Here is a 15,894-nt window from a genome sequence, read left to right as displayed (position 1 = left end):
GTAGAAGAACATGATATAGGTTATGATTTACATGGTTTCTCTGGTCTTGGTTATCTTCCTAAATGTTCAGTTTTTCCTAAATTGGATTTGAGATTGGTTGGAGATCGTGATCACTGGTTTGTGCTCATGCATGTCATATGAGAGATGACATGGTTATTTCTTTCTCTTTCCTCTATTGGTTGTGGAGAATTTGGGAGACTATTGGAGACTTGTTATGAGAGTTTTTCTTGTAGGATATTGGTTTATGTATTGTGGATGTCCTTGATACTATATGGATCCACTTCTTTGAGATGTTGTGAGTGGATTGGTTATAGATTTGACATTATCTTTTGCAGTGGGAGCTTCTTGGTATATATGTGGTAGGTATTGCTCTTGAGGCTTGTGATTGCAGTTTATAGATTGGATATGTTAGTGATAGTAGATTCACTTGTTATACCTTTGAGGTATGGATAGTTGGATGGGTTTGGCACTTTGCTATGGGTGCTATTTCAGCTATGGATATTTTGACAACTACGGATACATGTGACTACCTTTGGATCAGGTTATTTGTGATTGGAATTTTCAGTTGGTACAGGATTTTATGATCTTCTAATGTGATAGGTTGGGTGGCTTTCTCTTTGGATGTCTTCTATGTATGTCCATTGGTAGTGGCATAATAGGAGGTGAGATCGTTCATGTTCAAGATGCTGGATACTTTGATTTTTTGTTGTGGGTACTAGGATGGAGCACTTGGTATATTTTGATCCATGATGGTGGATGTGTTCGGAGGGATTGTTCCCTTGTTCATTTATGTGGCTACGGATTGACCCTATGCAATGTATACAACAAGTGGGAGATTGTTGAGATAATGGGTGTTGCACACATTGCATAATATTGTTATATTTTATTATTTTATTTTATTATGTAATGTTGTACCTAGATGGATGTGCAACATGTAAAGATTCCCATGGAATATTCTTAATGAGTTGTATTATAATTTTGTGAAAATATTTTATGTAATTATTTAATATTGGGGAAAATAATTAAATGCCCAATATTAAATGTGGGGTTAGTGGGTTAGGTAGCACATGGTATTAGCACATGGTTTATGTAATACCACTTGGTGGTTTTGTGGGACTTGCTACTATATAAGCAGCCACAAGGGTAGTTGTTGTAGACAGAAAAAGTGTGAGAAAAGCAAGAGTCAAGCGGGACAAGGCTTGAAAAGTTAGCCAAGGGAGCATTTGTGAAGGTTGGAAGCATGGCATGCGATGTGTGGATTCATGCTTGTTCACATAGTTTGCTCGGTTGTGGCTATGACCATGAAGGCATCCATGGTTGTATGGCAATGGTATTTTTGCTAAATAATACACAGCGATGGATGCTTTTGGAGGTTGGGTTTTTCCCTCAATGAGGGTTTCCCAGGGTATATCTTGTGTCACAATTTTGTGAGTATGCTGTCTATTCTCTTGTCTATAGATTTTATTTCTATGTTTATTTCAGATCTATTATGGGTTATGTGGAAATGGTTATATTGTTTCTTGCCAAGTTTCCTTACAAGTAGGAGAGTCCCAAAGGAGATGTCCTAGCCCCCAACTTTACAACCACATAGTAGAAACACAACACTAAGAAACAATAATTCAAGATCTGATACCAAATACAATTCTTGATTCATAGATCGATAACTAATTACATGTAATATACCTAGCTGTAAGGCCTTCTAGGTTAGGGCCAAATACAAATAGAAAATTACAAAATTAGTTCTGCAGGATCCAACATGATCCAACATACAACCAATCTTAGCTATTCTAGATACACAAGTGGATAATGACACCAAGAAGAATCCACACTTTTACCCATAGGTCCACCAAGAGATCCTCTAGTTCCTAAGCTGCAGCTCTAGCTCTACTCCAAATTTGCATCTATTCCTCCTCTATAAAAGTCCATAATGACTAAACACTCTCCAAGACCCCTACTTTACAAATCTAAGTTACAAGTCAGCCCATAACACAAATTAAATACAAGTGCATAAATTAAATGCCACAAGTTAACCTGCAATAACAATTAAATGTTCAGAAATTGATATCCAAGTAAAACCATGATATCTCCTAGATCTAATTGAATTTGAACTCATGTTTCAAACCATAGGTTGAAATATAGGTGCTCTACAACCCCTTAGATTTGAAAAGGCTGATTCTCCAAGGAAAAGGGTACATCCGTCCTGAAAGTCACCCATAGTAGACTATCGTACAAAACTACCAGAAATTGATGTTTTGGGAGAATTTCTATATCTCCCAACCTATAAAGCGTTAGAACTTGCACACTTGACAAAAGGAAGTAGGCTCTCTTAAAACCTTGAAGTGTGCAACCGATCATTCATTAAGGAAAATTACTTACATTCCTTGCAATAGGGACCCAAAAACTAGAAAAACACAGTTTCAACAATAAGGTTCAAACAGTTCAAACTTCAACACAATCCATCCAATCTCTATGAAATCATGAGTAAAGGTTCTCCAATGTGTCTCCAACACATCCCTAACCATGAAAAAATAACTCCACCAAAATCTAAGCTCGATGCTCCTCAACAATTGACCAAAATCTCTCCAAATATGCAAGATTGCAGGAAAGCCTAGGATGCTCCTGCATCATTTTGTGATTGATGTCAATTGGGGTGATTATTACATAACAAAACCTTATGTATGTGCATGGTGTCAAGTTCTTGTGTATAAAAGGGAAATACTTGTGTGGGGAGAGTATTTAGTACGTGAAGGATAGCGACTGTATGGGAGGAGGCAACTCCAAATCTATGTGTGAGTATTTTAGATTGATATTTTGGAATTAATAGTTTTTCATCATATGTTACCATCAATGCCAAATGGGGACATTATTTATTCATAGATCGATAACTAATTACATGTAATATACCCAGTTGTAAGGCCTTCTGAGCTAGGGCCAAATACAAATAGAAAATTACAAAATCAGTTCTGCAAGATCCAACATGATCCAACATACAACCAATCTTAGCTAGTCTAGATACACAAGTGGATAAGAACACCAAGAAAAATCCACACTTGTACGCATAGGTCCACCAAGAGATCCTCTAGTTCCTAAGCCACAGCTCTAGCTCTACTCCAAATTTGCATCTATTCCTCCTCTACGAAAGTCCATAATGACTAAAGAATCTCCAAGACCCCTACTTTACAAATCTAAGTGACAAGTCAACCCATAACACAAATTAAATACAAATGCATAAATTAAATGCCACAAGTTAGCCTGCAATAATAATTAAATGTTCAAAAATTGATATCCAAGTAAAATCATGATATCTCCTAGCTCCGATTGAATTTGAAATCATGTTTCAAACAATAGGTTGAAATATAGGTCCTCTACAATCCCTTAGATGTGCAAATGTTGGTTCTCCAAGGAAAAGTGTACATCCATCTTGAAAGTCACCCATAGTAGATTGTCATACAAAACTACCAAAAATTGATGCTTTGGGAGAATTTCTATATCTCCCAACCTATAAAGAGTTAGAACTTGCGTACTTGAAAAAAGGACATAGGCCCTCTTCAAACCTTGAAGTGTGCAACCTCTCATTCATTAAGGAAAATTACTTACATTCCTTGCAATAGGCACCCAAAAACTAGAAAAACATAGTTTCAACAATAAGGTTCAAACAATTCAAACTTCAACATAATCCATCCAATCTCTATGAAATCGTGAGGAAAGTTTCTTCAATGTGTCTCCAACACATCCCTAACCATGAAGAAATAACTCCACCAAAATCTAAGCTTGATGCTCCTCAACACTTGACCAAAATCTCTCCAAATATACAGGATTGCAGGAAAGACTAGGATGCTCCTACATTATTTTGTGATTGATGTCAATTGGGGTGAATATTACATAACAAAACCTTATGTATGTGCATGGTGTCAAGTTCTTGTGTATAAAAATAGCAATACATGTGTGGGGAGAGTATTTAGTACGTGAAGGAGAGCGACTATATGGGAGGAGGAAACTCCAAATCTATGAGTGAGTATTTTATATTGATATTTTGGAATTAATAGTTTTTCATCATATGTTACCATAAATGCCAAAGGGGGACATTATTAGCATGAATGTTGAAGGTATATTAAAGGGAGAGATTGTGGGTATGTTGTAGGAGATGATAGAGTGGTTGGCACCTATATTTATTGCTGATGTCTTGGATTCATTACCTTATTTGTCAGTACTAGTGACATGTGTGTTTTTGGCTATGTCAGTTAGAATAGTACATTTAGATTTGTTTGGTAACATTCCTATATTCTATGTCTATATATTTTAAGTATTGTGTGAGTTTTAGTAGAGTATGAGAATGTAGTTATAACTCCAAATCTTAGGCTAATTATGTTGAGAAGGTGTTGCAACATTTTTCTATGGAGAATGCTAAAGCTGTTAGCACACCTTTGCCTGGTCATTTGAAATTGACTAAGGAGATGTGTCCTAAGACACATGAAGAGGAGGATAAGATGTCCAAGGTACTCTATGCTTCACCTGTAGGAAGCTTGATGTATGTTATGATATGCACTAGGCTAGATATTGCCCATGTAGTGGGAGTTGTTAGCAGGCATATGAATCATCCAAGATTTGAGCATTGGAATGCTGTCAAGTGGATTCTCAGATATTTGAGTTGAACATCCAATAAGTGTTTACACGTTGGGGACTATACTACTGATTTATAGGGCTATGTTGATTCAGATTTGGCAGGGGATATTGATACTAGGCGGAGTACTACAGGTTATGTCTTTACTATTGGTGGGGCAACCATGAGCTGGGTTTCTAGGTTATAGAAGATTAATGCTCTATCCACTATAGAGGCAGAGTATGTTGCTACTATAGAGGCAACCAAGGAGATGATATGGCTTCAATTCTTCTTGGAAGAATTGGGACATCCTCAGAAGGATAATTATTTGTTCACAGATAGTTAGAGTGCCATTCATCCTACAAATAATTCAGCTCTACATTCTGAGACCAATCACATACAATTGCGGTACCATTTCATTCGGTCAGTTTTGGAGGATGGATAGTTAAAGTTGGAGAAGGTACATACCAATGACAATCCAGCAGATATGTTGACAAAAGTTGTAACAAGGGAGAAGTTGAGCTCCTCTTCAGCTTCAGTTGGTCTTTTAGACTGAACATGAATAAAAGAATAGCAGAGTCTAGGTTGGTTTGATCTAGTGAGAGCCCCATGTGGTAGTAGAATTACTACAGGATCAGTCTCCAAGTGGGAGATTGTTGTTTAGTGTGGAGCCTGATCAGTCGTCAAGTGTGAGATTGTTAGATTGTGGTGACTAATCAGGAAAGTACTGTACATACTTCATAATTTTATTTTTTTTGGTACTATTCATAGATTTTCCATTTGTAGATTTGCCACTAAAGTTATGGCTAATTTATGGCCGACATGTTATAACCCTAAAGCAGTTTAATACTTGTATAAAAGGGTTTAGGGTTGGGTATTTTCATTATGTTGTGATGCAAAATTGCTTCTTGCGATGGTATTGAGCTATAAGGGATTACAAATTGTAATCAGGTTGTAATCACTAGATTGTAATAATATTGGACTTGCTGTTTGGTGGACGTAGCCCAGGGATTGGGTGAACCATGTTAAATCTTGGTGCCTTGTGTTCATTTCTGTGTGATCTATTATTTTCTGTTATTGGTTATATTTGCACGTAGTTTTTATTTCTGTCCATGGTTTATCCTAACAGAGAAGACCACTCATGGTCTAGTTTGCCAAAAACTAGTTACTAGTAAATTAATTTTGTTTGGTAAGAGAGATGGAATTTGGCTTAGAGGGATTAGGTTATGGTTGAGGATATCTTTTTGGTAATTTCTTTGAGATGACATAATCTATAGTTTATTCAGTGAAGGCTGTTGAAGGTTAACATGTGATTTATTCATTATTGATTAACATTTTGTTTATGTTATTTTTGGAAGTTATCGATTTAATGTAATATGTATTCTTAGTGAGGTCCTACATTATTCATTGTACATGGGGGGGAACCTCAAGGAAAACTCAAGTAGTTTTTAGGATAAGGTATAAAGAGAATATATTTTCCTTGGTTATAAGTATCATTTAGTAAGTGTCATTGTGATTGATGAATTGATGTTGAAGTTAAAAAATTGATGAGACTAGAGTAGACGGTAAAGGTGGAAATGTATTGAGAACTTCGAAGGAACTATATTGAAAAATGAGTTATTGTATTGGTTAGTTCACACTGAATATGTTATCTTGGATATCTATGATGTCCTACTCATGATACATGGGTCAAGGGGTTTCATTCAAAAAACTATATAGTTAAATCTTTATAGCAATATCACAATTTGTCTTGCTATGGAAAATATCTCCCACTTATCAAAAATATAGATATTCAAATATATGTGAAATTTTTGTTTCTACAAAATAATTCAATATATTACATTATTTTGTCACTTCATTGGATTTAAATTTCTTTGTATTTATGACACAACCAAAATCTAAGGCTTTTGATTTTAATGTCAGACTAGATTTCGTATAATATAAAGCCTAGAGAAAAGGAAAGCCAAGCCTTTATGTAAAGCTGATAACTTTAAAATATTCTTTAATCTAATATTTATACATTTTCTCAAATTTTCAAACAGATTTTTATGATAAATCTTTCTTATTTAGTGCTATCATTTGCTGAATAATTTTATGATAAATATTGTAAATATTTTTTGTTCTCATTTTCAAAACTTGTAATTTACTTTTTTTACGAGGAGAGAAAGAAAATAAAAAAAATCATAATTTATTTAAATATAAAGAGTGCAAGCTTACAAAAAAACATTTTCTATGGGATGGTTTTTAAATAGTTTTCTAAAATTTAATAGGGTCAAATTTATTTTCTATTATTTGCATGTCCACATACATGCAATTATTACTTGCCAAATACAAATTTAGATAATTTTCTTAATTTAGATTTAAAATAGTAGTTTTATATGAATATATTAGAAAATGAAATACTAGATTATTAAATTAAATAAATTTATTTAATTTTAAGAATTTTTTTTGTGTGTGTCATAATTTAAAATTATAAATTTTTATGTGTTTTCAATGTAACATTTCTATAAATAACACATTTTAAAATTTATATTGCATTTGCATTTTACTTGTCATCAAATTTTCAAAGATGAGATCATAATAAAAGTTTAAATATTACCCAGGTGATGCTCACCTTTATATAAGATTGAGTTTATGCCACAAATATAATCTTAGGAGGACAAATAATTTGATGTGAGATTTAGGTGATTAGTAATTATACTAGGGTTAGTGTATGAATATATGAATAAATATTTAGATAATTATATCCACTTTTCTTCTTCATCAAACATATGACTTCTAATAGACTCCTTTACTAGACTTGTAGATAAAACATATCACTCCTAATAGACTCCTTTACTAGACTTGTAGATCTACCTTCCTCCCATTCTTCAGATAAATATTATTTCTCTCAATCTAAACACGTCAAATTACACATATAACAAATTTGAAATTTACCATAGAATTTTAAACGTGCTTGTTCAACTCGTTTGACTTCCGGCCTTGCGTTGTGAAATTCATTGACAAATCTTTCTACCACAATCCTATATTCAGAATAGGCCAAGTGTAAAGTGCGCTACAGATTTTTCAAATACGTAACCGACTCTGTCTTTTCAAGGCTCACATTTTCTCATTTTCGGGTCACGTACTGAAAAGACATATTCAAATAAAACGCGATTAAGGCGTGCCCTAAACCACCTTCCGAAAACAACGCACGTCATTTCTTCTTACTAACCAAGAGTCTAAGTAAATATTGATGTTTTTCTATTTAATACAATAAATTATTTAACATGTTTGTTCAATTGCAATTGTCTTTCTTATTTATTTCAATAAAAAAACCTTTATGGAAAAAGTGGATACCCATTGTTGCTGGTTTAGTTACGACAGCAATGGCAGAGGGGAGGAGTGGAGCCTGTGCAGCCTGTAGAGTGCAACGCAAGAAATGCTCAGAAGATTGTGTTTTGGCTCCACATTTTCCTGCAGATGATCCAGATAAATTCGCAGTTGTGCAGAAAGTGTATGGAACCAACCATGTTATCAAACAGCTTCAAGTAATTTTTTAACCACGGGCCCATTTTCAATTTTTGTTCAGTACTGGCTCCAATTTTGTTTTGTGTTGTTATGGCTTTTGTTTTTGCTTGCTTATAACTTCGAGTTTCAAAGTTATGGTACCCAAGATTCCCATGTGCTTAACAGCCACCTAATTGATTTCTTAAACATATCAGGGTTTCATTATGATTTTACTTGTTTGCTTCATCTGTATTGATTTTAATTGAAGTGTAAATTAGAAGGGTAGTAAGATAGGTGCATTTCATTTGAATAGAATTCAACTATTTGGACAAGATATGTACATCTTGTTTCTATTACAGTTAGTTGTCTTCTACAAGAACTATAAGATCACATAAATCACATTTCAGATTTAAGTTTTTGTTTGAAATTAAGTATGAACATCTTATTTATATAGCATAATTACGTAACTCCTGTAAGAAACCAGTTGTAGATCCATATAGTTCGTCAAGTATTGTGAAAGTACTTTCTTTATTCATTTAAACTATGAGAACATCATGTTTGTAACTTTTGTCAAGTGTGTGTTTGTGAAAAATCAAACTATTGCAGTCACTGATTATTAATCTGCTATCACAAATGATTATTAAACTGCTGAAAATAAATTTCCAGCTAATATCGAAAAATAACACAACTACAACTTCACTTAAAATACGGAAAGAAATGCGCAACACAATCAACACAATATTTTCGGACAAATTGTCCCTGGAAAAACCCCTAAGGGAAAACCAGTTCTACAGATGAGAAATTATATTAAACTTCAGCAAATCAAGAGATACAAAATTCCTTGCCTCACACTAGCAGAACTCCGACAACCTCCTAATTTCTTCCGCTGATATTTCTCACTGCTATCCCTGCGCTAACACTGCGCCCTTGCTAACACTGCAAGACTGTTTGCTAACACTGCAAACTGCTTCTCCAAAAGCTTCCTTGCTAACACTGCAAGACTGTTTGCTAACACTGCAAACTGCTTCTCCAAAAGCTTCCTGCCTTCCTTTCCAAATGCCCCCTAGACCCCTTTTTATACTACTCTCGTTGGTAAACCAACGACCGAGATTAAATCAAACCAACGGCTAAGATTAAGACAACTCAACAGCCAATAATAGAATTGGTTGCAAAGTGTCCAAAAGGGAATCTCTAAAATTAGTAAATAATAACCATTTACTAATTTTTGGCAAGTGGACAAACAACTGTCCAAACCACCCATAAATACAACCGCTATTCATAGATAAGGACGAACAGCTGTCCAAGCTACCCATAAATAGTGCTGCTATTTTCGGGTCAGAAATAACAGCTGTCCAACTAACAATAATTAACACTCCCTCTTAGCGAGGAAGCTGTTCTGCATGACACCCATCTTATCTCTGAAGAAGATAAATTTGGCCTTTCCTAAAGCCTTCGTCAGAATGTCTGCTACCTGCTCATCTGTAGGTATGTATTGTAGTCGAACAACTCCCCTTTGTACACAATCTCTGATGAAGTGATATTTGATATCTATATGTTTAGACCTATCATGAAACACTGGATTTTCAGACAACTTGATGCAACTCTGATTGTCACAATGTATCACAGTAGTCTCAACCTTCTGACCAAACAAGGCTACTAACAACTTCCGAAGCCATATAGCTTCACATGTCGCCATGCTAGCTACTATGTATTCTGCTTCTGCTAAACTTAGAGCCACAGACTTCTGCTTCCTGCTGAACCAAGATACAACTCCTGATCCCAAGCTGAAACAACACCCTGAAGTGCTCCTTTTGTCTGTTGTACTTCTTGCCCAATCTGCGTCAGTATAGCCTATCAACCTGATACCTTCACCTCGAACATATCTGATCCCATACTCGACTGTACCACACAAGTAACGTAGCACATGCTTAGCCGCTATCCAATGCATTCTCTTTGGTTCAACCATGAACTGACTAAGAGAGTTTACTGCAAATGCTATATCTGGTCTAGTGTTGACCAAATACATAAGCGAACCAATCAACTGTCTATATAAAGTGGGATCTACATCTTTCTCCTTAGATGTATCGTCATGCTCTGTGCTCACCTCCGGAACACCTGTCACGGTCTCACGAAGCAATCTAAGTGCTCCATGATGAATATGGCCCAACCTCCTATGCCATAGCTCTCCAAGATCTCTAGGATTATTGTTGCTCATAAGTGCCTTAGGAGTATCAAACTGCAATCTATAAAGGCGACCACTCCTAACTCCAATAGTTATGGGTGATTTCCAATCCTTGTGCTTAATCAACACATGTGTCCCTCTAAAGAATACATTATACCCCCTATCCTGAAGAACAAATACAGAAATCAAATTCATACCTAAGCCCGGCACATATAACACATCATGAAGAGGAATTATCTTTCCATTCTCCCTCTGAAACTAAACAGTCCCTTTCCCAATAGGGTTGAGTTTGGACAAGTTTCCCATAGAAATCTGGATGTTGGTGTCCTCCTCCTTGTAACTAGAGAAGTACTCTCTAACTCCTGTCATATGAAATGACGCCCCACTATCTATATACCAAACACACTGTGAGGTTGAGCTAACCATACAAGCTATGAGTGCAAACTCATCTTCCATTCTGCTGGAGAGTTCTTCTACACTTGCTGAAGCTGCCACCTGCTTCTTACCCTTTTTCCTCTCTAGGCAATCACTGACATAGTGGCCAAACTCGTGACATCCAAAGCACTTGACCTTAGAAAGGTCCTTCTTCTTCTTTTCACTTTGTGAATTTGATCCTTTGCTAGATCCCTTCTTTGCTTTCCCTTTACCCGCTAGGGCAACGTTCTCTTGTTCCACCTCACTTTTCTGACTCTTGTTGGCCCCATTGACAAGACTTAGTCTAAACTCTTCCTGAGTGAAATCAGTCCATAGTCGATCCCAACTCGGTAAAGTATCTTGTCCACTGACAACTTGAACAAAGACACTCCATTGTTTAGTAAACCCATTTAGGGCTATTCTCACTAGCTCATCATCACTAGGGCTATCTCCAACAGCTGCTAACTCATCCTTGACAAGTCTGAGCCTGATGAGGTAACTTGTGACGTCTTCTCCCTGATTCATCCGGGTATTCTTTAGCTTCTCTCTGAGAATCAACTTCCTATTAGTGGTAGCATTCTGGTACAGATTTAGAATGGCGTCCCACATCTTCTTTGCTGTATCTAGCTCTGAGATATGTGGAACAATATGATCCTTGACACCATCAAGGATAATCCTCCTCGCTTTGGCATCGTCCTTCCTATATGCTGCAAGCTGTGTTGCATCCATTGGTACAGGTACACCACTGGTAGCATAATCCTTGATACCATTCTCTTCCAACAATAAAGAAATTCTGGCCTTCCAGACACCAAAATTTGAGGCACCATCCAATCTATCCTGATCTCTCAAACCAGCTAAAGCCATCTCAAGGGTTTAAAGCAATAATAAATCTAAAGAGATCAAAATTTCTTTCCTAGGGCAAAACTCTTCTACCCTTAACAATGCTCTGATACCATGTGAAAAATCAAACTATTGCAGTCACTGATTATTAATCTCCTATCACAAATGATTATTAAACTGCTAAAAATAAATTTCCAGCTAATATCGAAAAATAACACAACTGCAACTTCACTTAAAATACGGAAAGAAATGCGCAACACAATCAACACAATATTTTTGGACAAATTGTCCCTGGAAAAACCCCTAAGGGAAAACCAGTTCTACAAATGAGAAATTATATTAAACTTTAGAAAATCAAGAGATACAAAATTCCTTGCCTCACACTGGCAGAACTTCGACAACCTCCTAATTTCTTCCGCTGATATTTCTCACTGCTATCCCTGCGCTAACACTGCGCCCTTGCTAACACTGCAAGACTGTTTGCTAACACTGCAAACTGCTTCTCCAAAAGCTTCCTTGCTAACACTGCAAGACTGTTTGCTAACACTGCAAACTGCTTCTCCAAAAGCTTCCTGCCTTCCTTTCCAAATGCCCCCTAGACCCCTTTTTATACTACTCTCGTTGGTAAACCAACGATCGAGATTAAATCAAACCAACGGCTAAGATTAAGACAACTCAACAGCCAATAATAGAATTGGTTGCAAAGTGTCCAAAAGGGAATCTCTAAAATTAGTAAATAATAACCATTTACTAATTTTTGGCAAGTGGACAAACAGCTGTCCAAACCACCCATAAATACAACCGCTATTCATAGATAAGGACGAACAGCTGTCCAAGCTACCCATAAATAGTGCTGCTATTTTCGGGTCAGAAATAACAACTGTCCAACTAACAATAATTAACAGTGTTTTGGCACAAATTTAATACTGTTATCAATATGAAACGTTTTTGTTGGTTGAAGTGTGCTAATATTGCTATTGTAATATTTTAGGAGTATGATGTGTGCATTGTGCATTGAATTTTCTCCCAGTAAAACATACTAATTTGATTTCAAGGAGGAGCTGTAATAATGTAATGTTTCTTACAACCAAAAGTTATTAAAATGAATATTTAAATTATTACCATAGACGTTGAATTTTCCTTTTCTTTTTTCATTTATTTTAGATTGTTTTCTCATATTTAGATATTTATATTTTTAAATGAACAGCAATTAAGCTCTCTTGTGTAATAATATTTACTCTTCTAGTTTCTTTATTATTCCTCTTGTTAATTTATTTATTGTTTCTGATGATTTACTATTCTTTAGAGCTATGATACATGTTCGGTTGTTCATAAGGTGCATAACGCTTTAGAAATCCTTCTTACATAATAAAAACTTTTTGTTTTTATATAGAAAGCATGACATCTGAAATGTCTACTAACTGGATTTTGTTTTCTTTAGTTTAGATACTTGTAGTAGTTAACCATTTATCTTATAAAGCTAGTAGCTATTTTTGACTAGCTATTTCTCATTCCTATTGCTAAATGACTAAGCTTTTCTGGCCATACAATTCATCTTTATTCTGCTGTCAAACTTGACAAATATGCTGAGGGAATTTCGCCACCAATCTTTCTTTCACTTCTTCCAAACAGATTTTTATGTATAGTCGGGTTTAAACAGCACACCTTAAGCTTTAAATTAATGTTAGTGGTTTATTCAAAATTACATCAACTTCTTTAACACTATCTACCTTTTACTCTGACTTCAGGTAGCCTATAGAAATAAATCAAAGCTTTAAACACCTTTCTAAAACATGTGATTATAACGATTTTGTTTGTACAACCCTTATTTACCCTATAGAAAAAAAATTTCAACCTCTTGCAGTGATAGACCATACTCCAACCGTGGAGATATCGTTAAACAAGCTTCCATTTTTTTGTTTTTTCAGTATGGTACCTAGGTATTCTACTCCTCAAACTGTATAATAACTTGTTACTCGAACTTGGCAACTTGATGACACTGTACATATTCTACAATTAACAGTGTGGCCATTCTTGTATTTTGAATATGGCAAATGCCTGGAATCATTTCAACATGTTGGTCATCTAGGAGAAGATGAATGCATGGTGAGTAAGTGCAGTAACCAAGCTTTCATTAATGGAAGCTGTTGACAAGTTGTACTATTTTTCTTTGTTTGAAGGTTCGTCAAATATTTTCACATCAATATCACAAACATCATAATATCTCCACCGTATACTATCATGTAGCAAAAAGTGATGAAATTGTAGTACTATTTATAGAATCAAGAATGCATTTGGGTTTGTCAACTTGTTTGAATGGTACGAGACAATTTTTGAGTTCCTTCAGTTGCACGAATACCAATAGTTACATTCTATGTACCATGTACAGCATTCTAAAAATGCAGTGGTGATCAAGTTGTTCTCACAAATTTCTCCTTTCTACTTTCTTATGGGTATCATCATTTCAATAGTGATATTTAACAATCAATCAAATGGGTTCTAATAATAATAACTCTCGCTGATGATGATTCAAGCACTGTGATCAAAGGCTTTAACACACTTTATCAAAAAAAGCTTTAGTACAACTTTATCAACAAACATAAGAATTAATTGTATGGTTGTGGAAATCTGATATTTATGCAATGTTGCTTTAGGGTTTGGAGACTGAACAAAGAGCAGAGTCAGTAAGTAGTCTGTGAAGCAAATGCAAGAGTGAAGGACCCCGTCAATGGAAGTATTAGTGCAGTCCATGAGCTACAAAAGCGAATAAAGGATCTGGAGTCTCAGTTGTCATCAAAGAGACAGGAGGTCATGCAAATGCTTAATGGGCACCTTTGAATGTCCCGAAAACTAAACCAAATTGCTGAAAGGAATTATGTCAAACAGTTTGCATTCAACCTCTTATTTCTTCATTTAATTTTTAAACCCCTTATAACTCCAGAAATCAAACGTTTATTTGTTTGTTGTGTTTTGTGCATGGAATTGGTATCATACAACATAAACAAGAAAGAAACTACAATAATATGCAAAGTGGAAATGAATTGCTACCAATAAAATGTTATTTTCATAATTCATAAAACCAAATACATGACAGATTTATCAACTCACTAATTACTTCAGCATTATTGACAAATACTCCAGCCCATGCTTTCGAACTTGCTGCTATAGTGCTTTGTCCTTCAATTAGTCCACTACCTTCATAATATCATTCCCTCAAAGTGGCATAAGCGTCGGACAAGTAGTGAAGAAGATATGAGAAAAATACCAAATCTTCCTGTAGCTGGAAATGCAACTAAAGTGCCTGATAATGAAGCCGATAACAAAAAATTTCAAAGACCAAACCCTAAGGGAATGACATCTAGAATGTTACAAGAGAGGATAAACATCCTCAAATGCCAAGAACGGAGCTGCAACTCACACACCAATTTCTTCTCATATTCAACCTTGTCTAATGAAGCCACAAATGCTTCCTTTTATTCTATTTCCAAGGGTCTGCTCAACTCATATGGGCAATGTGGGATAAAAGATGTGTAATATATAAAACATATATTAAAATACCCCTTATGTCTCCCTTGGGTACACATCCTCATAAAATAAATATTAAAGTAACACTTTAATATTTTACAATTAAATTAGATGTTACTTTAATAAAACTTCAGACATTAAAATGTATTACCAATTGGACTTCGAATAATGCAAGTGATAGCTCATCAGAAAGCTCTCACGGAGGAATATCAAATCCAATCACCAAAATTGACCTGCACTATGTCCTGCCAACTTACTAAAAATAGTAAGTATTCCTGAAACTGAGTAAATCAACTTCATTTTGGCCCAAACTGGAAATGACTAGGCCAAAACATTCCAGAATCCCATTAAACCCTTCATTAGCCCTCAGGACCATGTAGAACAAGGCTAACGCACACACACTTGGTCAACTGCTAAAATATAGACATTACAAAATGCGTTCAGAGTATGATAAACTTGATTTCCTCCTGTTTGTTGGATCTCTAGATGTTCAAGATGTGCACCACAATGATTTAGTTGATGAGATCTTGTATGAAGATCGCGATCCACTGCTATTGTGGGAGCCAATGGACATATAGATTTACTAGGATGGGTTTATAAACCTGTTTCATTGGTGCCATATAAATTAACTACTGTTGTGGAATTTGATATGTAATTTACACAAGAATTGTTTAATATCTTCTTGAAAACTAGAGGTGCAAACTAGAGCGATAAATAATATATTTACTAAACCTTATCGAAAACTATATGTTGGTATTGCCTAAAGGTATAATATATTGAAAAAACATATACTATTGAGATAGAGATAATCCTTAATCAATTTTGGATATGATTAGGTCTAATA

General features: G+C 35.2%; 1 pseudogene; it reads left to right on the top strand.

The window, feature by feature from the left end:
• The first annotated feature begins 7,968 nt into the window (after positions 1-7,968).
• LOC149545869 (LOB domain-containing protein 4 pseudogene) lies at positions 7,969-15,628 on the top strand (annotated as a pseudogene).
• Positions 15,629-15,894: the final 266 nt, after the last annotated feature.

This window comes from Cupressus sempervirens, chromosome 7 (genome assembly GCF_028749045.1).
Source record: "Cupressus sempervirens isolate cs-2001-9-10 chromosome 7, ASM2874904v1, whole genome shotgun sequence".
Lineage (NCBI taxonomy): Eukaryota > Viridiplantae > Streptophyta > Pinopsida > Cupressales > Cupressaceae > Cupressus > Cupressus sempervirens.
This window is presented reverse-complemented; position numbering and strand designations above follow the sequence as displayed.